At 48.2% G+C, this 24,679-nt stretch overlaps 1 protein-coding gene across 14 annotated transcripts in view; it reads left to right on the top strand.

Moving 5' to 3' along the window:
* The first annotated feature begins 773 nt into the window (after positions 1 to 773).
* The window catches only part of R3HDM2 (R3H domain containing 2), a 109,680-nt gene continuing 85,774 nt past the window's right edge, over positions 774 to 24,679 (top strand). For 7 of the 14 annotated variants that reach the window (XM_048832186.2, XM_048832188.2, XM_048832193.2 and 4 more), the window contains exon 1: positions 15,931 to 15,952. The gene's annotated coding sequence lies outside the window, so the exon portion shown is untranslated. Of the gene's footprint in view, positions 1,032 to 1,645; positions 1,827 to 14,839; positions 14,955 to 15,930; positions 15,953 to 24,679 lie in introns of those variants that run through there. The other 7 variants (XM_048832195.2, XM_048832194.2, XM_048832187.2 and 4 more) reach the window with 5 other exon arrangements.

The following is a 24,679-nucleotide window of genomic DNA, read 5'->3' as shown; positions in this document are numbered from 1 at the left end:
TGGAGGGGGGCAGTGGGGGGCTGGAGAAGAGAGGTGGGGCAGGGCGTAGTGGGTTGGGGGGCTGCGGTGGGGGGCTAAGAGAGCAGGGGTGGAACAGTGGGGGGCTGGAGGGGGGCAGTGGGGGGCTGGAGAAGAGAGGTGGGGTAGTGGGTTGGGGGGCTGCAGTGGGGGGCTAAGAGAGCAGGGGTGGAACAGTGGGGGGCTGGAGGGGGGCAGTGGGGGGCTGGAGAAGAGAGGTGGAGCAGGGGGTAGTGGGTTGGGGGGCTGCAGTGGGGGGCTAGGAGAGCAGGGGTGGAACAGTGGGGGGCTGGAGGGGGGCAGTGGGGGGCTGGAGAAGAGAGGTGGGGCAGGGGTAGTGGGTTGGGGGGCTGCAGTGGGGGGCTAAGAGAGCAGGGGGTGGAACAGTGGGGGGCTGGAGGGGGGCAGTGGGGGGCTGGAGAAGAGAGGTGGGGCGGGGGGACCTGGGGCGGGGGACAGTGGGCGGGACCGGAACACGTGTCGGGTCTGGCCTTGGGGGCGGGGCCCGGCTCTGGGGCGGAGCCACCCCCGCGCATGGGCACTGCGGGCGCTCAGCGGGACTGGGCCGCTCCCCCGCCCCCTCCCTTTAAGGTGGTGCGGCGCCGGCAGGCTCCGCCCCTCCGGGCCGGCAGGGGCCGCTGTGGGGCGCGTCTCGCGGTTGCCCCTGGCAACGCGGCCCGGGGTAGGCGGGCGGGGCCCCCGGGGCGCGGCGCGTTGACGCGGGGCCGCACGTAGCGGTGACGCAGCGCGCACGCCGGCTGGGGGAGGGGCCAGCAGCTTCTTTCCTTTTTTTTTTCTTTCTTTTTTTTTCTTTTCCTCCTTTTCGGTTTTTTTCCTTCTTTTCTTTTCTCCGCCCGCCCCCGGCCCCCCCCGGCCCGGCCCCCCCCGGCCCCTGGACCCCCCCCCCGCTCCGACCCCCCCCGCCTCGAGGAGGGGCCCGGCCCCGCTCGGCAGAACCCCCCCCCGGCGGCAGCGGAGACCCGAGACGGAGGGGGGGGGGACAGACCCCCAGGGTAAGTAAGGCTCTTCCCCTCCCCCATCTTCTGCCCCGCGGGGGGGTCTCTTGGGAGGGGGTTTATTACCCGCCCCCTCAGGGGTTGGGAAGGGGCTAGACCCCCCCTCCCCCAGGTGGGGGGCGGGGCGGGGCGGGGGCGGGGCTTAGCAGCCCCCTAAGTTTGGCGCTTGGGAGGGAGGTGAGGGGCTTTATCCCCCCCCTTTGGAGTTGAGAAGTTTGGACCCAGATGGGGGGGGGGAGGTGGCCAGGAATTGCCCCAGCCCCCTTCCCTGGCTGGGGATGGAGGGCAAAGGCCCCCCACTTCCCCCGCTCACGGGGAGGGCCCAGCCTGGGACAAGGGGCAGGTGAGACCACAGGTGCGGGGTCAGAGCCGGAGTCGTTCTGCTTCCTTCCAGGCCCTTGGCCCTCCCTTCGGTCCGGCTGCTTCGCCTTTCTGTCCCTCGGGTTGCGGGGAGCCCGGAGGGTCCGGGCTCCCCCGGGGGCTCCGCTGTTTCTTGGCTGAGGTTCTTGTGGGGGGCGAATTGGGGGCGGGGGGGGGTGTCTCTCGTCTGCCAGCTTCCTGAGGGTCCCCCGTTGTTCTGAACGTCCCAGGCGCGGGCCCGGCGGGTGGGTCTCCGGCTTCGCTGGCCACCGGCAACTTCTGCAGGAGCCAGGAGCCAGCAGGAGGCTTGAAAGGCCTCATGTGGTGTCAGCGCGTTGGGGAGCTTGTCACTGGCCACCTGCATATGCCAGTCTGCCAGCGGTATTGTGTGACCAGCATCCCTGGGAGTCCGAGGTAAAGGGACGTGTCCAGGTGAGATCTGAGAGCTTCTGCAAGGCCCAAAGTTTGTAATAACGCGTGCGTGTGTGGGGGTGTGTGTGTGTGGCCTCTTTCATCTCAAAGAGAGAGATGAAAGATTGTGAAGTGTGATGAGATCTACTGATGAAAAGCGCTCTGTAAGAGATAGGAATTATTGTTATTTATTGTTACTCACAAACTACCTGCATGCAGCACTTACAAAAGGCAGCCAGCAGCCACCTCTGGACTGGAGGGCGGCAGCTGGCGATATGGGGAGAGGAATTCTGGGCCTGGAAATGGGAGCAAACACCTGCTCTTCTGAAAAGCATGACGGGATCTTTTATATCCTTACAGAACAGGGCCTTTGCTTTTAAGAGCTCCTCTGAAAAACACAAATACAGTAAACTTCCTGGGACGTGGTTTGTTTGCCATAAGGCTGAAGAGCAGGAGGGGCCCGTGGGCTACATTCTATAGTTCATCGTCCTCTGTCTGACCATCTCCGGATGCTTCAGGGAAAGTTGCAAGAAGTCCCTTAATTATGGAATAAGGTGCTCAAAAGGGATGTTTCATCCAAACCACTGTCAGTTAGCCATTGTCTTATGCCCTGAGTCAGCTTTTTATCCCTTACAGTATTTGTTTAATATAGTGTTTAATGCAACTTGCTATTTTCACTATCCATATCCAGTCCTCCTTTGAATCCTGCTATGAAGATCTTTTGGCAGTGAGTTTTGCAGGTGGCATATACAAATTTTCATTTGATCAGTCTGAAATTCATTGCCTTTCAATTTCATTGGATATGTCCCAGTGATCTCGTGTTAGGAGAGGGTAGACAGGAGCCCCTGTATCATGAGTTATTTTATGAACCTCTATCACACCCTCTTCTGTCCTGTCATCTCTTGAACAGTCCCCATCTTCTGGGGAAGTCTTCCCAGGCATCTGGTTGTTTTTGAGGCCTCTCTCTGAACTGCTTCCATGCCAATTTTGAGATAGGGTGACCAGAACTGAGCCTGGGGATCTGAGGCCCAAACCACTGAGCCAGTCTCTATGGTTTTATGTGGGTCTCGGCAATCCCCAAGCTTGCAGAAACTTCTTGTAGAAGGCCAGTGGCTGTCCAAAGAGTGTCCACGCTCCATTTACGGTGACTGTCATGCTGGCTGCTGGAATGATGGGCCAGGCTCTAGTGATATCATGGGTGGACTATTGCCACAGGATTGCAGTCTCTTCATGATACGGGGTAAATTTGATTTATGCCCCCTCCTTTCCTTTATTTCTCCTGTATTGTACCTTAATGTGGTTTGCCTAGGCGCCTAGCTGCAGCGAGAACACCTTGTGCTGGCATTCCCTCATGGCTTGCAAGCAAAATAGGGCCTGGCCAGTGTGTGGGAGAAGCTGCAGGGGCTTGCAGATAGTAGATTTGGTGATTGTTAGATGTACTTTTCCCTCCGAATTTGGTCCTGAACCAGTGCCTCTGCCTGGTGCTGGGGAGCTGCTGAAGGGGCTATGAAACTAATACCAAAATTTTCAAAAGTGACTAATATTTTTGGCTGTCTGGCTTGAGACAGGCACTTCAAAGGGGCCTGACTGCCATGGAATGGGTGCTCAGGACTTTCCAATAATCAGCACTCTTTACGGCGTTTCAAGTTGGGCTTCCAGAAATTAAGGCCGTAATCATTGTAACTCGCTTCTGAAAAGCTTGGCCACAGCCATTTGTGGCCTTCAAAACTCCTGTGGATGGCATGGCACTCCCCCTACCCCCTGAATATGGGATGTTGAGCTCTGCGTCTTGACCAGATTCCAGCGCAGGTAATTAGACTTGATTCTCGTTCACTTCCTGGCCTAAACTGTCTTGTACCATTGCTGTGGGCTGTTAAATGGGTGCTGTGTTTGGTTCCCAAGATGGCTGCATTTCAGTGGGGAGTGACGTGATCCCTTTGTTATACCAGCATGCAAACCACCTATCTGATCTCAAGGCCTTCTGTAGCGTGCTCCCATTTCTGTAGGTGTTTATGCTTAGCTTAGTGTTTGATCTAAGGGCTGGTCTATAGTGAAAACTGACCTTGGCAGACCTCAGTGTCTCAGGGGTGTGAAGAATCCATGTGCCTTACAGACGTAGCTACTGCCCCTTGGGAAGGTGGATTAACTACAGTGACGAGAGAACCCCTCCCATCGCTGTAGTGAGTGTCTACACCAGTGGTTCTCAACCTGTTTACCATTGGGGACCGCATAAGCAGCGCTCTGTGTTATGTGGGCCGCATCCACATATACTACCTGTATGGCCCTGAGCAGGTCACGTGAGCCGCAGCCGTGTGCTGATTGGGTGGCGGGTTGAGAACCACTGGTCTACACGGAAGCTCTATGGCTGTACTGTTTTAAGTGGAGATGTAGCCTCAGTGTATGAAAGGAAGTATGTAAATGTAAATTTGCTGCTTTTCTCATTAATTTAAATGTTAAATGCCTGAGTTCAGAGCATTCCTTTGAGCTGGCTGCTCCCTAACTCCTTCGGGGGGGATTGGAAAAATGGCATCATTTCTAAGGAAGTTGCATGGGAATGGGATCCCCCCAGCACTCTTCGCGTAGCTGTCAGCTCTTTGAGGCTGTATCTGGGTTGGTTTGTAGCATCTTGCAGTCCCATCCTCTCCCCTCATTCTAGTGTTCTTGGACTGCTCGGTGCTGTCTCTTTCTTGCTTCATCTTTCCCCTGTCTGCCTCCCAAGGAAGGGTCCAAGGTCATGACCTCCTTGGCAGGCAGGGTGACTCAACTGCACTTTGTGTGAATCTTTTGGCGGTGGGGGCAGGAGCAGTGTCTTCCACCGTGGGCTGTGCCACAGACCTGGGTTCTTTCCTCCTTCACATGGCTGGTTGCAACTCTTCCTACGAGCTTGCTGGGAAGCAGGAGCAATACAAGACTCATGGCCCTGTGAGTTATCTCGTTCCTCCAAAGGAAGCTTCCATTGTTCTTAAGACCTCTGATCCCCAGGGCTTACTGAGTGGTCTGGTATTGGGGGACAGGGGAATTCTTTGAAGGAGCAGGATCTTTAGGATCTTTCCTTGGGATCCAAGGAGCAACCACTACCGGGGACATATTTCCCTGTAGACTGACTCTGGTGTACCTAGAAGGGGAGCAGCACCTGGGAGACAAGGGGGAGAATTAAATAAAGGCTGCAGAACTAAAGATTTAGTACTCACCCCCAGGTTGCTCCCATGTTTGGGAGAATGTAACTTTTTTCCTGCCTACGCCATTCTTTGGTGAAGATCCCATACGCGACTGATGCACCTGGGAATTCTTCTCTTTTGTCGCTCTGGGGAGCAGTGTTGGTGTGTTTCAGTCCCCAGCCCATCTGCCAGAAATGAAACGGATGAGCACACGTGTGTGTCTGCAAATCAAAACACAGCTGGCCGAGCTACTTTTAGGCCTCCCAGCCTTCATGCTCCTTTAACCGTTCTCCGTGTAAAGAAATTCCACCAGTGGCTGGCCTTGGTTCAATCCTCCTTGTCTCTGACGCCAGCTGAAGTGGTCTTGTTGCACCTGTTGCCTTCACCGCTGGGAATTCAGCCTACATTTTCAGTCTCCCTCTAAAAATTCAGGCCTGCTTTCTCTAACCATTTAGAATAGTTAAGATCCCTCACTGCTTTATTCACTCCCCCCAGATCCATTCTGCTTTTTCTGCCTAAGTTCTGTCAAGTATGAATGACATAACTTCCCTGCCTCTCCTCTTAAATTCATGTTGGCAATCCTTAATTAAGTCATAGCTGTGAGTGTCCCCAGTACCCTCCTTCAGAGCTAAGCTAGCAATTTGGTAGTTTGCAGCCTATTTGCCTAAATCCTTTGTTAAATAGAGATGTTCTCTCAGGGTCTCAGCACTCTGTCTGTGCCTCCTGTATTTTCAAAGAGCTGTTAAATGTATTTGCTGAAGATTTCCCGTCTCTTCAACAGCCTCCTTTGGAATGCAAGGGTGGATTCCATCTGGATCTAAAGTCCGGGCAGCTTTCAACTGTTCTCTCTTCCATTAAAAAAAGAGAGTTTAGATGCTGATGAAAGGTGCTAGGTTGACAGCTCTGGAAACTGAGTTACTCTGGCTACTGAACTGGCACAGCCTTGGTGTATTTGAGTAGCAGCTTCACCCACCAACAAACCAGGACTCCAGATTTAGGGGGCCTGTCAGAGCTAGGGGGTCATTCTCCTGGCCAGTTCAGCCACTGGCTTATCTGAGGCTGCTAGCTGTGATGGTAGATTTCTGTGGTGGGGGCACCTGTCCCTAGGAGCTGCATTGAAATTCTCCAGCTCCTTCCGTGCAGGCCACCACATGGCCATTAGAAAAGAAAACATGCCACTCCTTGGATTTGGTTCCCCAGAGGTGAAAAGGGCTGTATCCCATTCCCTGACTCCTTCCGCTCCCCAGCCAAGACCTGGGGCTGGATTGGAACCAGGTGCCCTAGAGGTGAGTAGCATATGGAGCTTATCCCTATCGGCCGTCTGTCCCCTCATCATCAGATGTTGCTGTTGTATTCGTCAATTCCGTTTGCTGCATGAACACTGAGACAAAATGCCAAGCTATTTAGTAACCTAGGACAATAGTTCAGTAAACTGCTGTCCTCCCATCTGGGGTCTTAGTAAGTATTGTTCACTAAGATCTCTGAGGTCTGAAGGTTGGAATGAATGGCTGGAATCCTGCGTCCGCCCCAGCCTATCCCGCAGCGTTCCTGTGTTATCCCAGTGGAATATCCAGTCCCATTTCCCCCTTATTGATTGATCACCTGGCTGATTATCAGATGCACGGTGTGCTCACTGGCTGAGTCTTTGAGGATGTCTCTGTCCTTCGTCCCCGGGAGACATTCTTGACTCTTGCCTGGTGAGCAAAGATGGACGTGATTAAAGATACACCAGCCCAGTTCTTCCATCTCACTCTTGGACCCTGCCCAGGTACTGGCAATCCTTGCAGGGGAATGAGGCAGCGAAGAAACCAGTTCAGGACCAGAAAGGTCAACAATATTTTTTTTAAAAAAATTCTGATAATCAGATAAAATTGGGTCAGTCTACCTGCATTTACTCAGGAGGCCCTCCCCTGTTATGAATGATTTATTTGTTCGGTAGTAACATCCAGGAGCTCCGTTTGCATGGCGGTGGAGGGGTGTCACGCTCTTCCAAGCTCCCCCTCCGGGGAGGTGCCGCTCACAGCAGATTGTGCAGAGCATGCAGCTCTCGGCTGGGCTCCTCGGTGGGCTGGAGTGTGTCTGTCGGGTTGCTGTGTTCCTTGTGTGTGGCTCCTTCTTGAGTGCGGAAGAGAAATAAGTGGTGGATGCAAATGGAGTAGCTGAGGAGTCTCCCTTGTCTTGCTTACATGAGGAATGAAAGAGCTCCCTGTGTTGGCAATGAAATGGTCTTCACTGGGCATCTTGAGTTTATCCCTCGCTGTGCTGAATGGGGGGCCCTTCCTACCTCGCCAAGCTGTCACCCAGGCTCTCTGCAGACCTCTCTGGTGCAGCGTTTCTGGATTGGTTACACTTGGCTCTCATTTTTGACCTGTCCTTTGCTGCCATTCCAGCAGAGATGCATGTGCATTTGTACCAGTTTAGCTGGAGGTGTGATGTTGCACCCGATTTAGTTAAACCAGCGCTGTCTGCGGCCGACATTGACTTAAACCTGTCTCACTTCACCTTAAGAGATGGGAGCTAACCCTGTGTAAAGGGAGACATCTACACAGCAGTTAAACACCAGCAGCTGGCCTGGGTCAGCTGTCTTCGGCTCAGGCTGTGGGGCTGTAATATTGCCATGTAGACATTCAGGCTCAGGTGGGGGTCCCAGAGTTTGGGCTCCAGCCCAGGCCTGAATGTCTATACAGCAATTTTTAGCCCTGCAGCCCGAGCGCTGCGAGCCCGACTCAGCTGGCCCAGGCCAGCTGCAGCTGTGCAGTGGGTGTTTATTCCAGTGTAGATGTACCCAGGGGGGCTTGTCCCTTTAAGGGCCAGGAGGCCTGGGGCTAGCCAGCTCTGTTCAGTCCGCCCACTTATGCTGTCAGTAACTGCATCTTAGCTAGAGGGGGCAGAACAGACTGGGGCTGGGTGACAGCCTGAAACACCTGGGCCTCACAAAAGGCCTGAGAAGAATCAGAGAAGATCAGGGTTGGAAGGGACCTCAGGAGGTATCGAGTCCAGCCCCCTGCTCAAAGCAGGACCAACCCCAACTAAATCATCCCAGCCAGGGCTTTGTCAAGGCCGACCTTAAAAACCTCTAAGGAAGGAGATTCCACCACCTCCCTAGGGAACCCATTCCAGTGCTTCACCCCCCTCCTAGTGAAAGTGTTTCCTAATATCCAACGTAAACCTCCCCCACTGCAACTTGAGACCATTGCTCCTTGGTCTGTCAAGACTGTTGCAGGAGTAGCTCCAGGAAGCAAGCGTGGCTCCTGTGGAAGGGTCTGGAGAGGGGCTGAGACAGGGAAGGAGCCTGGGAAGTCAAGGCTCTATGAAAGGCAGCCCGGAAGGTGATGGGTGGGCTGGCTGGAGAGGAGCCCAAGTATGACAGAACCATCTTTTTTGTGTGAACTTTTATTTGGACTTTTGTTACCCTGTAAGGTGTCCGGACTTGACGTAACTTAGGCAGAGGGCGAAGTCCTGGACAGAGACAGGACATCGCAGGGTCAGAGGGGCGATCTCCAGGGGGTGCTGAGGCGAAGAGTGGAACACTAGGTTTAAGCGGATGCAGTGCCAATCCTGGTTTAGCTAACAGGGGTGTGATCCCACCCCTTTAGTTCAGCTGGTGCGGGTTTGCAGGTCTTGCTCTTTTACTGGAGAAGAGGGGGGTGTTGTATGTTGTGTAAATAAAGCAAGTGACACTGAGGATGTACCTAAACCTGGCATGGCCGATTTCTCCTCCTTGGGCAGCCGACGCGCAAGGCTCTGGAATTCTGCTGCCGGTCGTCAGCATGGCGGGTTCAGGGAGGGCTGGGCTGGGCTGTCTGAAGAAGGAACAACAGTATTGCTTAAAATTCAGTATAAATTAAACAAATGTCTGTTGTTGGTGGCACTCCAATCGAGCTACCATGAGTTGGCCGATGTTCTCAAGGCTCCCCACCCAACATTGCAGTGACTAAAGAGGGATGTGTCCTGCCCCTAGGCAGTGGGGCATCTGGGGAAGGGAGGTTGAGTGCTGGAGGCCCTGGGGGGTTGCAGAGTGAGCCCACCCCATGCTCTCCCTACAATGATGGCTGTGTTGGATCTTAAGGCTCCTGTCCTGTGGGGCTGGCTGGGCTCTGCTCCCCACTCTGTAGGCTGCAGCCTGGCACACAAGGTCACAGTGCCACTCAGGTTTGGCCCATCTCCCCAGTGCAGGGTGAGGGTGGCCAGGCCAAATGTGACTGAGTGATAATGTGATCCTGTGTGCAAGGTGGCAACACCACTTACTCAGATTCGATCTGGCTGCCCCCCTGTCAAGGGGGGCTGGGCCAAACCTGAGCAGTACTGTGAGCCTGGGGCGCTGGTGAGCAGATTGCAGCAGTGGGAACAGGGAGCCCAGCCCAGCCAGCCCCGAGCAACAGGAGCGACTTCAGCTGAGATAGGGGGTTTGGGGATCATAGCGGGACAGTCCTGTGAGATTTGGGACTGTTGACAGGTATGCCAAGGTGCTGAAGCAGCAGTGTCTTGAGGAGGGATTGGGAGGAGTAGAGGCCAACAGACCTATGGGGTCAGTTCAGGGAGTAAGGGCAATGCACAAGAGAGTGTGGAGAGGCTTGTGGGAGAAGCAGACAAACCTGGTTGGGGCTGGCCTTGCTGGCAAAGCAGAGGGATGGTGGATCAGAGACCATCTCTCTCTGTCTTTAGCCTGCACTGACTGTCACGTTCCCCACCGCCTCTGGCTTCTCTCCATGATATCCAAATCCCCTCGTCTGCCTGCACATGCTTTGAGTTCTCCTTATAATAGCGATGCCATTTGTGCTGCTATATTTAAGGTTGTGTCATCACTTCCATTATAAGACCCTCTTTTCAGGGGGAGGTTTATAATTCAACCATTAACAGAAATCTGGCTGTGGAGTTGTAGTCAGCCTGGGAGCGTACGTTCAGCTCTGAAGTTTGTTTTTATATTATTTTACAAGTGTGATGGGTGAAATCCTGGCCACTCTGATGGCAGCTTTGCCATTGTCTTCAGTAGAGTCAGCATTTCACCTAGCGCCTTTTAAAATTCTGTTCCCTTTTCTAATATTTATGGCTCTCTTAATACGATGGGCCAGGGACTCGCAGGTCAAGGGAAGAGTCATTTGAGAATTACAGACCAAAGTCATTTGGGCACCATCTATTTTCACCTAGTGGCAGGGGAAGAATCTAGGACACTTTCATGCAACAATTTTGGGGGTCAGTTTGACTTAGGTAGAGAATTTGGGGGATAGTGTGGGCGATTACACATGTACGCTATATGTGTGCTTGCTTGTGTGTGTGTGTGCGTGCAGTATTTAATGACCTAATTCTCATTATTTAATCATGAACTTTGAATAGCTCAATATGCATTTTAAGAAACTCTAATTTTTTTTTTTTTTTGAACATCAGAATTCCTTTTTTTTTGGCTTCCTTCTCTTTGCTCGTTCTTACACCTACTCTGGGCATGTCTATGCATGAAAGATGCATACATTTTAACGTGATTTTATACCTGTTTAGTTAAACTAATGCAAAGGGCTGGACATTCATTTTACTTTAAGCCAGGCTTATTGCTGTTTAGCTTAAGTCAGTTAGGAAGGGGGCTTCAGATAAACTGAAATAAGGGATTTTGCCACCAGTTTAACTAAGGGCTTGTTAACATGAGATAATTGCTCTGATTTAATGTATGTTGTTTTTTAAACCAGTGTAGTTAATCTGGTGCAGAAGGCTGTGTGGATGTTCCCAATTAGTGTAAGAGTGTCTTATTTGGCTTAGTTAAACCTGTTCCTAATTGATCAAGGCTCTGTCTTCACTGTAAAAAAAACTCACGTTTTTACATTGAGATTGCTAACTTGCTGTAAAATCCCACTGAAGGCAAGGCACGGGTAGTTTTTACCTTGATGTAGCTAGTTAAGGTCAATGTAAAACATGCCTGTTTTGTTCCAGTGAAGACCTTGACAAAAACGAAACTGAAATAAGCCACTCATACTGAAATCAGTGTCCACACAGCCTCTTCTGCTGGTTAAATTCAAACCGTAAGTTCAACCCATGCAACATCTTCATATAAACCGGACTTCTGTCTCTTTCTCCCTTTCACTACTCACAGTTTCTGTACTGATGTAGCTATATTGGTACAAAAACTCTATAAACGAGCCTTTCTGTTCTCTGCTCTGCCTTTCTCTCTTTCCCCCAACTCTCCCTCCCCACCTGGTGATCCCCCCCCCCACCATTCCCCCTCTCGCTGTATTCTGTTTCCTCTAACAGCAAAGTAAAATGTGATAAGATTATGATCTCCAAACAAGCAGCTTCTGAGTTTGTGGTCCGTGTCAATTTTCATTGCTATCCACAATGCAGAGAGGTCTAACAGAAATTAAACTGGCTGAAGCATCCTGTGCAGGAGGTTTCAGAGGTCAAGATTTCTTGTAAATTTCAATTTGCAAATGGGGAGCCACTGCAACATAAAATTTTAAATGTTACCTGGCACTACTAACAGTGGGCAAGAGGTTCCATAGAACCGTAACTGAGTATTTACTGAATAAGAGGATATGCATTAAAAATGGTGTCTCAGAAGAGTTTCTAGAACTACCTGCCATTTTTCTGAATACTTCCTTCAGTGCGACTGGCTGTGAGAGCCGCTATTTTCATGGTATTTCCCCCTCAGGAAGTCCAATCCGGTGATGCAGTTTTAGAGGCAGGAGATGCAGTTTGGCATTTGAATGCAGGAACCTTTTCAGAGTTTTTTTTAATTAGCTAAAAATAATCTCTAATTAATATAAAACAAATATTGCCAGCATCATAAGACTCTGGTCTTTTCCACACATGCAGATGTTGAGCTGCATTTCCTGCCACTGATGATTAGTATTTATTTGTCCTAGTGCCTAGAGGCCCCAGCAGAGATTGGGGCACTGTTTTGCTAGGTACTGGTCAGACATGTGGTGCGAGAGTCCTTGCCCCAAAGATTTTACAGTCTAAACAGAGAGAGGATGAGAGGAGGATTTGTTTCCCTTATGTTACAAAAGGGAAACTGAGGCCAGGAAAGACTAAATGAGTTGCCCGTATTCATACAGGAATTTGTGGCAGAGCCATGATTTGAATCCAGATCCCATGAGTTTCAGTCCAGTGCTGTAACGACACGACAGTGCGATCAGATTGCTGAGACGGGTTCCCGCTCGATAATTAATCTTACTTCTGTTGGACACATCCAGGTTGTTTTTAGTGATCTGTAGTTAGATGCAGTGACTAGAATTTCTTTTACAAGATACTGGGGTTACTCCATTAACACCATGCCTGGAGTGTCGCCTGTTGATGTGAAATTTCATCTTCCAGCTTCATCCTTTCTGTCTGATACACCTCCCAGCTTCAGGCACCTGGGACCTGTTCACCTGGTCTAGAAGCACAGAAAAGCTCTTACTGCAAAGTCCCATACGATATGTTTGCGTTCTCGCATTAGCGTAAAACTGTGCACTGTTTGTTGAAAGCTTGCTAGAAAACATTTACATTTGTAGTCTAAAGACAGAGAGCAAGAAGGATTCTTAGGGAGGCAATCTGTAGGCACAACCACTGGGGAGGATGTGGAGAGTGTGTTCCCCCCCTTTCAACTTTTCTACTCTCCTGATGCCATCATCCCTTTGGCCCAGGCACCCCCGTTCTACCTTTCCCTCTCCATCACTTTTTTTTAAGAGGTATCAAGTTGGGCTCCCAAAATAACTAGTCTCTTTTGTAAATCTTGGCCTAGTGCTTTATGTTTTGAGTAGCAGTCTGGGCATGTTTGCTGAGAACAGCCGTGGTAACGGATAACTCCGCTGATTCTGAATGTGGTCACTCAGTAGGGGAAGTTGCTGTCGTTAGATTTTGGGGCTGTATTCAATATTTTATATTGGTCCAAAAGAAGAGTAGAAAATATTAATGAACACTGTATACAGTAATATGGTCATTTTTACTTGTTTATTATCGAATATGTTAATTGCACCCATCAGTGAAAGGGCAGCTCCTGGAGTTCTATTTTAGTTTAAATCCATTTCTGAAATGGCGCTAATTCACTTGGTGCAGTGTCCCTGTCAAAACCGGGAAGAGTAGAGAATTCTTCATTCTACTTTTTTTTTTGAATGACCCTGGCTATTGATCCATGTTAGAGTTCCCTAGCTAGGCAGATCATTGGTTTCCGGGGGAGCTAAAATCTTGAGCTAGAAATGATTCTACCAAAGAAGGGTTTATTTTTGTTCTCTGGGGGCTGAAGCTTTAATAAGCATGGGTCTGATCCGGTGCCTGTTGAAATCAAGACAAAGCTCCCCAGTGGCCGCAGGGTCAGACCCTATAACCTGTTCTTCAGAGCCCAAAGCTAATAAAAAGACAGAAGGCATTCAGATTTCTTTGCTTGCTAGCACAGTCCCAGAAGTGGATTTGCAACTTGGCTGGAAGTAAGCTCTGGCAATGCCAGCGGTGTTTAACCTTTGTGGCAGCTCAGGCCTTTTTAAAAATAAAAATTAAGAGGTGCATGGGTGACGTGGAGAGCGGCATTGCAGCGGCTTGGTGTGGAGTGCTGAAGGTTTGCATTGTATTGGGAATGAAATGGGAGCACCAGGCCTCTGATGTGGCGGCATTAAGGTCTGCAGAGGGAGAAGGGACCTTGGATCACACTTTCCACCTGTCGCAAAGAGGTTTAAGCTTGACTGTTTACGCATAATTCATGAAGAATAAAGTAGTTACTTCTGTCTTAAAGCGCTTTCCATTCTGCGTAATGCTAGTTTCTAATCCTAGAAATGCAGGGCTGGAAGAGACCCGGAGAGGTCGTCTACTCCAGTCCCTGCCCTGAGGCGGGACCACGTATACCTAGACCACCCCTGGCAGGTGTTCGTCAAACCTGTTCTGAAAAATCTCCAATAGTAACAGGGCATTCTCCTCCTCTTTCCTCTGCGGATCTCAAAGCTCTTAAGGGCAATGAATCTCCTAGTAGGCCTGTGAGGTAAGGAAGCAGCAACCGTATATCACAGCAGAGAGTCTGAAGCCCCTAGAGGAGAAGGGACTTGGCCAAAGTGCCAAGAGGCAGAGCTGGGAAAAGAACCTGGGAGTCCTGCCTCTCAGTGTCCTGCTCTGACAGTTAGACTTGGTGTCAGGACCTCTTATTTCTGGTGTCCGCATTGACTTAGATAAGCCTGGCATGTCCAGTATGGTTTTAGAGGGCAAGTGCTGTTTCCTGTATAAACTTTGACAAACAAGCGGTGAGCAAAAAAGAGGGGAGCTGTTTTGACAAGACGCTAACTGCTTTAATTTTATACCCTAGATGATTTATTGTGACCCCTTCGCTGGCAGGTGCTATAGGGCCTCCGTACTTTGCGCTTTGCTATACTTTGGACTTTGCCGTGCATTGCACCCTGGCATTAGAGCACACTGCAGGAAGGGGCACGTGTAAGTGCCTGCCGTTATTGTTTGGAGTTGCCAGATTCTGCAGTCTTCACGTTTCCCATCAGTGTTGCTTGCTCTGATGAGGAAGGAAGAGGGAGGGAGTTACTTTAGTTTGGCCCTTGGACACTTTAAAATAAAATACAACCACATCACAAAAGACTTGACGCTGTGGCATCAAACTGGCAGACTCTGAAGTACCGTGGGGTGGTGATTATTGACTGCCTTTCTGGCACCTGACTGCAAGATGCTGATGAACTGCAGAGCCTTTTGGGAGGTATGTCTGTAACCTCTTATTACATGTGTGTTGTAGTGGTGCTTAAGAGCCCTAGTCACAGGCCAGGATCCTGTTGCGCTAGGCGCTGTACAAACACAGAACAAAACGAGGGTCCCTGCCTTAAAGAGCTTCCAGTCAAAGTCGAGATTTTGCTGGGCCCTTTTCAGAGAGTCTGACAGCCTTGTGTTTCAGCAGTGGGTTATTAGAGTGAGCTTTTCCTTTAATAGCTGGAGTCTAATGAAGAGCCAAGCAGTCCCCCTGGATGTGACTTGGAAGAGCCCTTCTTGCCTTTCCTGCTCCGTGCTGTTGCCCTCCTGTGAATTGGGTCTGGTTACCAGTCAGGTGAGAGGAGCAATGATCTCTATGGGTGTTTTCACTTCCGTGCTGAAAGGCCATCTATTTTGGGGTCCGTATGTTGCATGTGATGAAAGTTAAGAGAACTGTTTTGTGTATAACTTTGGTGGACCAAGAGTTCGGAGGGAGTCAGGCAGGTTAACCCAGTGGTAATGACTGGACCAGTTGATTCTTTCTTTGAGAAACCTGCCACGTGACTTCCCAATATATTGCCAGTGTCTATAAGGAACCCAAATAAACGTGATTCTCAGTGTAACTTTACTTTGCCTGATGTGTGAAAACGCTGGCAGAATAGCTGCTGTTACAGTCTCGCTCCATAATTTAACACCAGGATATTAAAATGTCCTGAACGCTGCCGTTTTCCTGACACGCTTTGGCATGCAAGCATTTTTTTCAAATACTTGGCCATTGTAGGCTCTTGAAGTGAGTATCGTAATTGGGATCATTAGCATCTGTATCAACTGATAATCTAGTGTGTATCCTGATTATTTTTCTCTTTCTGCATGACTGCTTTATGTTGCCAGGCAGCTAATTTCTGAGTGATTTTAAAGGTGCAGATATTAAAATGAATTGCCTGCCTTCCAACTCTTTCCATTACCTTGCTAAATTTAGACTAGCTAGTGCTGCAGCAGAATTGAGATCTCTGGGGATTTTAATAAGAGTCAAGGCAGATAATATCCAGGCTCCTGGAGCAGCGGAGAAGAAAAGTAGCCTCAAATTAGCTTTTTGCATCTGTCATCACAGTTACTTTATTAAGCTCAGGTCCTACGGAAAGTCAGAGCAACATGCATGCTCATTCACAAAGCAGACAATGCAACCCTCATGATAGCTGTGTCTTGGGGACAGATTGGAATAATGATCCAGCCTGACTTCCCTGTCCTAAATCATGTCCTGTCACAATTGCTCAGCATCCCAGGTTCTCTGTCCACTCACCCTCCTTGCTCTGCTTTCAGATCTCTGGGGGATGATGACTGGCTGCTCAGCAGGTGAGTTTTGCACTTGGCAGCTTGTTTGATTAGACTTTAGAGCCGTTGAGTTTTGCATCCTTGCCGTGTCTTGTTGCTGTCTGCCGCGTGTCTTTAAGCCAAAGTGGTGGTCGGTACAGTTTAGAGAGGGGAACGGGAGCCTGGACACCTGTCTTCTAGTCTTACCTCTGTTAATGATTTGTAGGGTAACTTTGGGTAAGTCACTTCACCTGTCTCTTCAGTTACGCAATCTGTGCTATGGGTGTAATAAAATGTTCCTCCTTCACAAGGGAGTTTGGAGGCTTAATGACAGGTTTCAGAATAGCAGCCGTGTTAGTCTGTATTCGCAAAAAGAAAAGGAGTACTTGTGGCACCTTAGAGACTAACCAATTTATTTGAGCATAAGCTTTCATGAGCTACAGCTCACTTCAAGGCTTAATGTTTGTACAGAAGCTGTGAGATCCTACCGTGAAAGGTGCTATAGAAGTGCTATGTATCTTGTTATTTGAGCTACTTTGCCTGTATCAAACTGAACTAAAATTTAATTTTAAAGGGTAAAACTTTCAAAAGGGACTTTGGACCAGATTTCCAAGGTATTTAGGGGTCTAAAGATGTAGCTAGGCACTTAGTGGGCGTGTCAGAAACAGCTCCCCCTGAAATCAATGGGGATTTGGGTGCTTGGACAATCCTACTAGGCACTGATCTGCATCTTTGGGCACCTGGGGCCACAGTTATTAGGGTGTTTAAATCCCTTGTGAAAATGGGACGTGGCATTTTGAAAACTTACCCAAAATGGCCCCGTTTTAATTTTAAATCCGGAAGAAAATGTGGTGGCAGTTAGAGTGGGTTACAGCTCCAGATCTGTACCTGGCCCTTCCCAACCCCAGCTAACGGCAGGCTGAAAGAGCCCCGGCTCTGAGTGAGACCAGGCAACCAAGCCCAGGGTGAGACTCAGGGCAGCAGGGAAATGAACGGCTAAGAGGAGAAGGAGCGGAAAGGATGTGTCCCAGGAGGAGCAGAGGTAGCACCCACGCAGCGTCCTCTTTGACCTCATGACTTGGCTTCTGAGGAGGTGTCTCCCATCGACCCCCTGGCTGTTCCTTTTGAAATGTCTCGTTGGCTGCATTTGTCCCTGGAAACAAAGCAATGGCCAAACCCAGTGTTCAGTTGGAGAAAATAGATCAAGAGCGAACTCGCCGGCGGCATACGTTCCACAGTCTGTACAGCAGTGAATTAGGCCTTGTCTGTTACCTAGCAGCCCCAGCTGCGGGTCAGGACCCTGGGGTGCTAGGTGCTGTACAAACACAGGGTGAAAAGACTATTTCTGCCCCAAAGGGCTCACGGTATTGTGTACACGGGGAATTTTTTTTTAGCAGTTATACAAGTATAAACACCCCTATGGACATTCTTATACTGGAATAAGTGTGTCCACAAGGGAGGCGTGGGTGGGAGATCATACCTGGATAACAAATCTAACATTCCCATGTAGCCAAAGTCTTCGAAGCTCGTTGTTTTCAGGCAGCTCCTCAAGCGTATTGCTGCTCCGAGAGAGTTCCTGATTTGTGCAGTGTGGCGGGTAGCGCTCCGAACCCTACAGATGCTGAAGCCCCCGGTTGGGGTCTTGATGGGCGAAGCTGGTTTTAAAGCACTAAAACTTGGAGATGGGGAGCCAGCTTGGGTCACAGCAGCCTGTGGTGCAGTGGCTGTTGCGGGGAATGATGATAATACTTTCCTCTTTTCTGGCACCTTTCATTGAAGGATTTAAAAAGGGCTTTTGCAGCATTAATGTACTAATCCTCCTAGCCCCACTGTAAAAGGTGAGCGTTATCCCTGTTTTAGAGGTGGATAATCTGAGATACAGAGAGGGGAAGTGGCTTGCCCAAGGTCACGCAGTGAGGCTGTGGATAGAACCCAGGTGTCCAGCTTCTCCCTGACAGGCTGATGCTCTGCGCTGAGCCGAAGCATTGCCAGCCTGAAGGAGGTGGCTGCTACTAGAAAAGTTACAACCAAAGGTGCCAAAGGGGGCTCTGATTCCAGGAGCCCCGTTTGAGGTGCCTAATTTTTTCAGAATTGCTGAGCACCCAAAGTTCCCACTGCCATCAATTGGAGTTGGGGGTGCTCAGCACCTCTGAGAGCCAGCCTTGGGGTGTCAAAGTTGGGAACCCCAAACTAGAGGCTGTGGTTGGAACTTTGATTTGAGGGAACTTCATGTTCGGTACGTGTAATGAAAGCTCAGGTATGGGAGCAAACAGTGCAATCTGTAGCAAATTCCTAATTGCAATTTCCTGCTGTGGTTGGGGGGGAATTACATCAATTACGTACAGTCGCCATGAAGTGTTGTGCTGGAAACATGATTAATCTGCCCTGGGTAGGTCGCAGTTTAATAGAGACATGCATAGATTTCATTTTCTGCCATAGAGCAGGGGGTGGAATAGACACTTGCCTTCCACCCAGTGTGGCATTTAAAGGGACAATGGCATGTAGGTTGGATTAGAATTTAGAGTTAAGTGATTATAAAATCTAAGATAAATACAAGTGTCTGCATGAACTTTTAAAGTTCCAAGTGAGAAGTTGTTGCTGTTTGGCTGTAACCGTTCTCTGGCAATTTCAGCCCAAACATTGTCATCCTAGTGAAATGAACTATTAAAAGCCCTGCTTTAAAGTGGCCCGAAAAAAAGCATTTCTGAGGGGATGGGGTGCTATCAGAATCTGGGAGCAGCAGCTTTGGTAACCAGTGCTTAAAGTGTGTTCCTTGGTGACTTCTCTCAATTTTGAATTATGTTTCTCTGCATGGGTCTGTGGCCCGCTCCTCTCACACACTTTAAGCACTAATTAAAAGAGAGGAATTATTTATTTCTGCAGTGTTGTCATGTGCGCAGTGCTTATCCGACACACACAACGTGATAAAATGGGGCCCTGTCCTCGGCTAGTCCTTAGGCACCATCGTGATAAACACGATGGCTATTAATAATGACTCATCTAGGTTCATTGTCTAAGCCGAGGGAGGTGCAGAAAACAAAACTTGTCCAGTTTCAATGCGCTAAGGTTATGTTGGTAAGGAACCCTTTTTTTTAAAAAAACAAGATTTTCCTCTGAGGGTGATTTTAACAAAAAAAGAAAAAAGTCTAGCTGCCGGTAATCTACAGTGTGTGTAGTCATCAGAACCTCACTGTAGCCTTCTGGCTCGCAGGACTGATGGGTTTTCTGTGTTTATCCCCAGCCTGGGAATCAGGACGTCAAGATGCAATTCCCAGCTCTGCCCTTTAGGAAAGACGCAGACAAATTGGAGAGAGTCCAGAGGAGAGCAACACAAATTGTCAAAGGTTGAGAAAACCTGGCCTCTGAGGAAAGGCTAAAATTTTGAGAAAGAAGACTGACGTGATAAGTCCTCACATATGTTAAGGGCTGTTATAAAGAGGACGGGGATCAGTTGTTCTCAGTGTCCACTGAAGGTGGGACAAGACATGATGGGCTTCATCTGCAGCAAGGGAGATTTAGGTTAGCCATTAGGAAAAACTTGCTAACTCTAAGGGGAGTTAAGTACTCGAATAGGCTTCCGAGGGAGGTTGTGTGATCCCCATTGTTGGAGGTTTTTAGGAGCAGGTTGGAGAAACACCTGTCAGGACTTGTCTAGGTTTACTTGGTCCAGCCTCAGCAAAGGGGGCTAGACTGGATAAACTCTCGAGGCCCTTCCAGCCGGACATTTCTGTGATTCTATGGGCAAATCACTTCCCCTCTCTTTGCTCGTTTCCTCATCTGCATAAGTGGGAACATGCTACTGACTCATCTTAGGGGGGAGTTGAACTTGTTAATGTTTGTAATGTGCTCAGATGCTGCAGTGAATGGGGTGGAGGAGTCTATAAATTCCTAGATAGAACTTGAGGTTTCCCAATCGTTAGCGCCTGGTTCAGTAACATCAAAAACACAGAGAGAGAGACAGCCCCCCGAGCAGTGGGAGACAGGCACCTCACCATGCTCCTGAAGAACTTGTCTGTGGGGTTTTGTGGCGGTAGATCTATTGTGACATAAGAAGGTGTAAATGAAAGTAACCCCCTCTGTAACACAGGAGCAGCAGGAGACGACCAGGTGGTCTCTCGGGATAGTGCCTCATTGGCAGGATGGCACCTCCTAGGCCCTGCATCAGGACACCACTGCAGTATGTCTGGGGCAGAAGTCCCGGTGAGGGACTTGAATGCAGAACCTCCCCCAAATTAGAGCCCTCCCGACTGAGTTATATACTGATGTGTCTCAGGTAGCTCTCCCCTTGAATGTTGGCTAAGGAGGGTTTCTTCCTCTATCTGGAGGAAAGAAACCATGTCAGATGCCTTTCAATGTGATGTTGGGGTTGCTATTTACCATAAAAAGAAAGGTTTCAGAGTAACAGCCGTGTTAGTCTGTATTCGCAAAAAGAAAAGGAGTACTTGTGGCACCTTAGAGACTAACCAATTTATTTGAGCATGAGCTTTTGTGAGCTACAGCTCACTTCATCAGATGCATACCGTGGACGGTATGCATCTGATGAAGTGAGCTGTAGCTCACGAAAGCTCATGCTCAAATAAATTGGTTAGTCTCTAAGGTGCCACAAGTACTCTTTTTCTTTTTTCATAAAAAGAAAAGGAGTACTTGTGGCACCTTAGAGACTAACAAATTTTTATGTCTATCTGTTTGCATTTGGAAAGGAAGATGTCTGTCTGTATCTAAATGAGTTTTTTCATGAAGTTGATAGATTTCCACTCCATACCGCTAAATTCAGTGTCTTGCACAATGGCAGGTTTCAGAGTAGCAGCCGTGTTAGTCTGGGTATTCGCAAAAAGGAGATTAAGGTGCCACAAGTACTCCTTTTCTTTTTGCGACTACAGACTAACACGGCTGCTGCTCTGAAACCCATTTACCATACGTAACTCGGCATTCTCCTTGGAAACCTCCCATCTGTGAACTGGCTTCTCTAACTGTGCCTGAGAGAGGTGGGGGGAAGGAATCTCTTAAAACAATCCCCTGCGCCTTCTCCTGTTCTTTAAGCCCTAGTGAACCTGATTAAAAGACAACCTGACCTACTTCTGGCTTTTGAGTTTGTAAGCAAAGGTGAGGATTTCTCCTGCTGAACCTTGTTTGCATTCCTGAGTGTGGGTAGCCACCGCAGAAGGATTGATCAGATTTCCAAGACAGTTACAGTGTCAGAGTGCTGGGATTCCCTTGCATGCATCTTGTCAATAGGGCACGTGCTGATGTGTTAGTCTGTAGAAAGCCCCATTTCATTATGTATTGGGAGCACATACTGGGTTTGTGCACTGCAGACTGAGTCACTGCCAACTCCCATTCAATTTCTCTCAGATGATTATTGAGTGTGGCAGATGCAGCCTACTCATTAGACCAGCCCTCTTATATAGTTTGTAATGAAGTTTTAAAATGTTTCTATTGCTTTGACATCGTTTTCTTTGAAAGCCTTATTTCTTCTGAGCTAAGTTTAGACACAGAGCCCCTTTATTATGGGAGATGTCTCCTTGTGACTTGGAAACTTACCTGGTTTGAAAGACTTCATGCTTCTGATCCTGCTTGGAAGTGTGGCTTGTCTTTATTCCCCCCCATCCCAAAACAAATTGGGTGAGTGTATCAAACCTGGCAACATCCAGAATGATTTGGTATTGCGGGACAAACTCGGTGACCCATGTAAGGCTACGTCTACACAGCAAAAGCTGCACAGAATTGCGTCCACGCTATCGTGATAAAAATTCACGCCCCTCACTGTTCTAGTTAAACTAGGTCAAAAGATATTTGCAGGCTGCCTTTAAAGTGCTTTGAGGCTCTTGTTTGGAAGTGGCTGTAAGATCCTCCTTCCTATTTGACATGTCATAAAATGAATGATTTAGACATAATGGCTGGGGGGATTGCAATGTAAACTTCGGTCAGAATCTTTAAGGCTTGTCCTGCAGGCAACTAGAGGCATTTCCCCACTTTTGCAGCCCAATGTAATTAGTTGTCTGGGGTTGCAGACAGGTGGATTTGTAAAATAACCCCTCCCCTGAAACCAACGCTGGTTCCTGCCTTATCTGTAGGTCTGTCTAGTGATGGTGCTAAAAGAGGTAGGTGAGCTGGAATGTTATTGGAAGTGATCAAACAGAAACAGGATTTGTATCCATTCCAGGGGCATCTGGTGGTTTATTGTAAGGGTGCTGAGCTGCTTGGATTGCTAGAATGGCTGAGTATTCCCAGGCCTAGTGAATAGGGCTGCCTTGTGCTGCTGAACGAAGCCGTCTTATTTAAACGGTAAAGCAAGTGAGGGGAACTAAACATTCTTAGTTTAGTTCAGGTTTCCTGGCTTTGCAGCCATCTCCTCTTCAGGGCAGGGGTATTGGCTTCCTCCTGGGCTTGTCTGCAAAATGCCTAGCCCATCGGCAGTGCTAGAGACATAATCCATATTTCATTACTTTATATATAGCATGTCTCCAGGGCTCCGAGCAAGCCAAGCGTCTCCCTCTCTGCCTGTGAAATCTATCATTGTTCCCGCTTAACATTTTTCTTTTTTTAATGACTTGCCAAAAAAAGCCCCAACTTTTTAATGTAAAATAGGAGGCTATTTTAAAATTACAGTAGCACAAAAAAAGGACCCGTCCCCCAAACCACAAAACTTGAACCCCTCTCCCCACAACGTGGGCCACTGGTGATTTTTGTTGTATTTAAATTGTCAGTTGTCCCTCTCACTGCAATCTAAGGTTAAGCTCAGTTAGGTCAGGCCATCCTGTAGTGCCTTCCAAGATGCTTTGGCAATGCAGGAGCGGTGGGAGTTCTACCTGTACGGCTGCCGTTGTCTCCTGCTTTTGGGTACAGAAGAGTAGTCTCTCCATTCTCATACAGTGGGTCCCTGCTTCTTCCTGCATTGTTGAAAAGAGGGGTGGTCCCAGTATCAGGGTTTCTAGACTCACAGCTAAACGTTAAACAATTGCCTTCAGATGAAATATACACAGCTGTATTGTGTCGCATGCTGCAGGATATTCATGCCTAAGAGATAGGTCTCAATCTGAACTGCTGGAAGGACTAGGTGGAGCAGATGCAGTGTGTCTCAGGAGTGTCTAGATTTGCCAGTTTGATACTTAAAAGCAGACTTGAGTCAGTGTACAATAATACACAAGAAAACAGTGAAAAATCCAAGGGCTCCCAAACGGGAGGGTGCAAAAGACAAAACCCTAAGAGCAAAAATGTTTTTTTAAAAACTAAATCAGAAGCCGGAAGCCTGCCAAACAATCAGTGGGATGATCAAGGTGCTAAAGGAGCACTCAAGGAAGACAAGGCTGTTGCGGAGAAGCTAAATTAATTCATTTGATCAGTCTTCACTGCAGAGGATGTGAGGGAGATTCCCACACCTGAGTCATTCCTTTTAGGTGACAAATCTGAGGAACTGTCCCAGATTGAGGTGTCAGTAGAGGAGGTTTTGGAACAAATTGAGAAATTAAACATTATTAAGTCACCAGGACCAGATGATATTCACTCAAGAATTCTTCAGGAACTCAAATATGAAATTGCAGAGCTACTCACTGTGCTATATGACTTTTTGTTTAAATGAGCCTGTATCAGCTGACTGTAGGATAGTTAAAGTAATGCTGATTTTTTTAAAAAGGCTCCAAAGGTGATCGTGGCAATTATAGGCAGATAAGACTATCTTCAGTACCAGGCAAATTGGTTGAAACTACAGTAAAAAACAGAATTATCTGACACGCAGATGAACGTGATATGTTGAGGAAAAGCCAATATGGCTTTTGTAAAGGGAACTCATGCCTCACCAACCTATTAGAATTCTTTGAGGGTGTCAAAGAACATGTGGAAAAGAGGGATTCAATGGATATAGAGTACTTGGACTTTCAGAAAGCCTTTGAGAAGGTCCCTCCCTGGAGGCTCTTAAGCAAAGTAAGGAATCATGGATAAGAGGGAAGGTCCTCACATGGATCAGTAACTGGTTAAAAGACAGGAAACAAAGAGTAAGAATAAATGGTCAGTTTTCACACTGGAGAGAGGTAAGATCCTCCAAGGATCTGTACTGGGACACGTGCTGTTCAACATATTTACAAATGATCTGGGAAAAGGCGTAAACAGTGAGGTGGCAAAGTTGCAGACAATACACAGTTACTCAAGGTAATTAAGTCCAAAGCTGGCTGCAAAAAGTTACAAAGGGATCTCACAAAACTGGGTGACTGGGCAAAAAACAGCAGATTCAATTCAGTGTTGATATATGCAAAGTAATGGACATTTGGAAAATATTATCCCAACTACACATACAAAATGATGGGGTCTGAATTAGTTGTTACCACTCAGGAAAGAGATCTTGGAGTAATTGTGGATCGTACTCTGAAAACAGGCTCAGTGTGTAGTGGGCAGTCTAAAAAGCTAACAATGTTAGGACCATTAGGAAAGGGATAGATAATAAGACAGAAAATATTATAATGCTACTATATAAATCCATGGTATGCCTTTATCTTGAATACTGTGTGCAGTTCTGGTCGCCTCATCTCAAATAAGATCTATTAGAATTGGAAAAAGTACAGAGAAGGGCAAAAAACTAATTAGGGGTATATAACAACTTTCATATGAGGAGAGATTAAATAGACATGGATTTCAGAGTAGCAGCCGTGTTAGTCTGTATTTGCAAAAAGAAAAGGAGGACTTATGGCACCTTTAGAGACTAACAGATTTATTTGAGCATAAACATGGATTTAGACATGGATTGTTCAGCTTGGAAAAGAGACGACTAAGGGGGGA

Source organism: Caretta caretta, chromosome 20 (genome assembly GCF_965140235.1).
Source record: "Caretta caretta isolate rCarCar2 chromosome 20, rCarCar1.hap1, whole genome shotgun sequence".
In the NCBI taxonomy this organism is placed as follows: domain Eukaryota; kingdom Metazoa; phylum Chordata; order Testudines; family Cheloniidae; genus Caretta; species Caretta caretta.
This window is presented reverse-complemented; position numbering and strand designations above follow the sequence as displayed.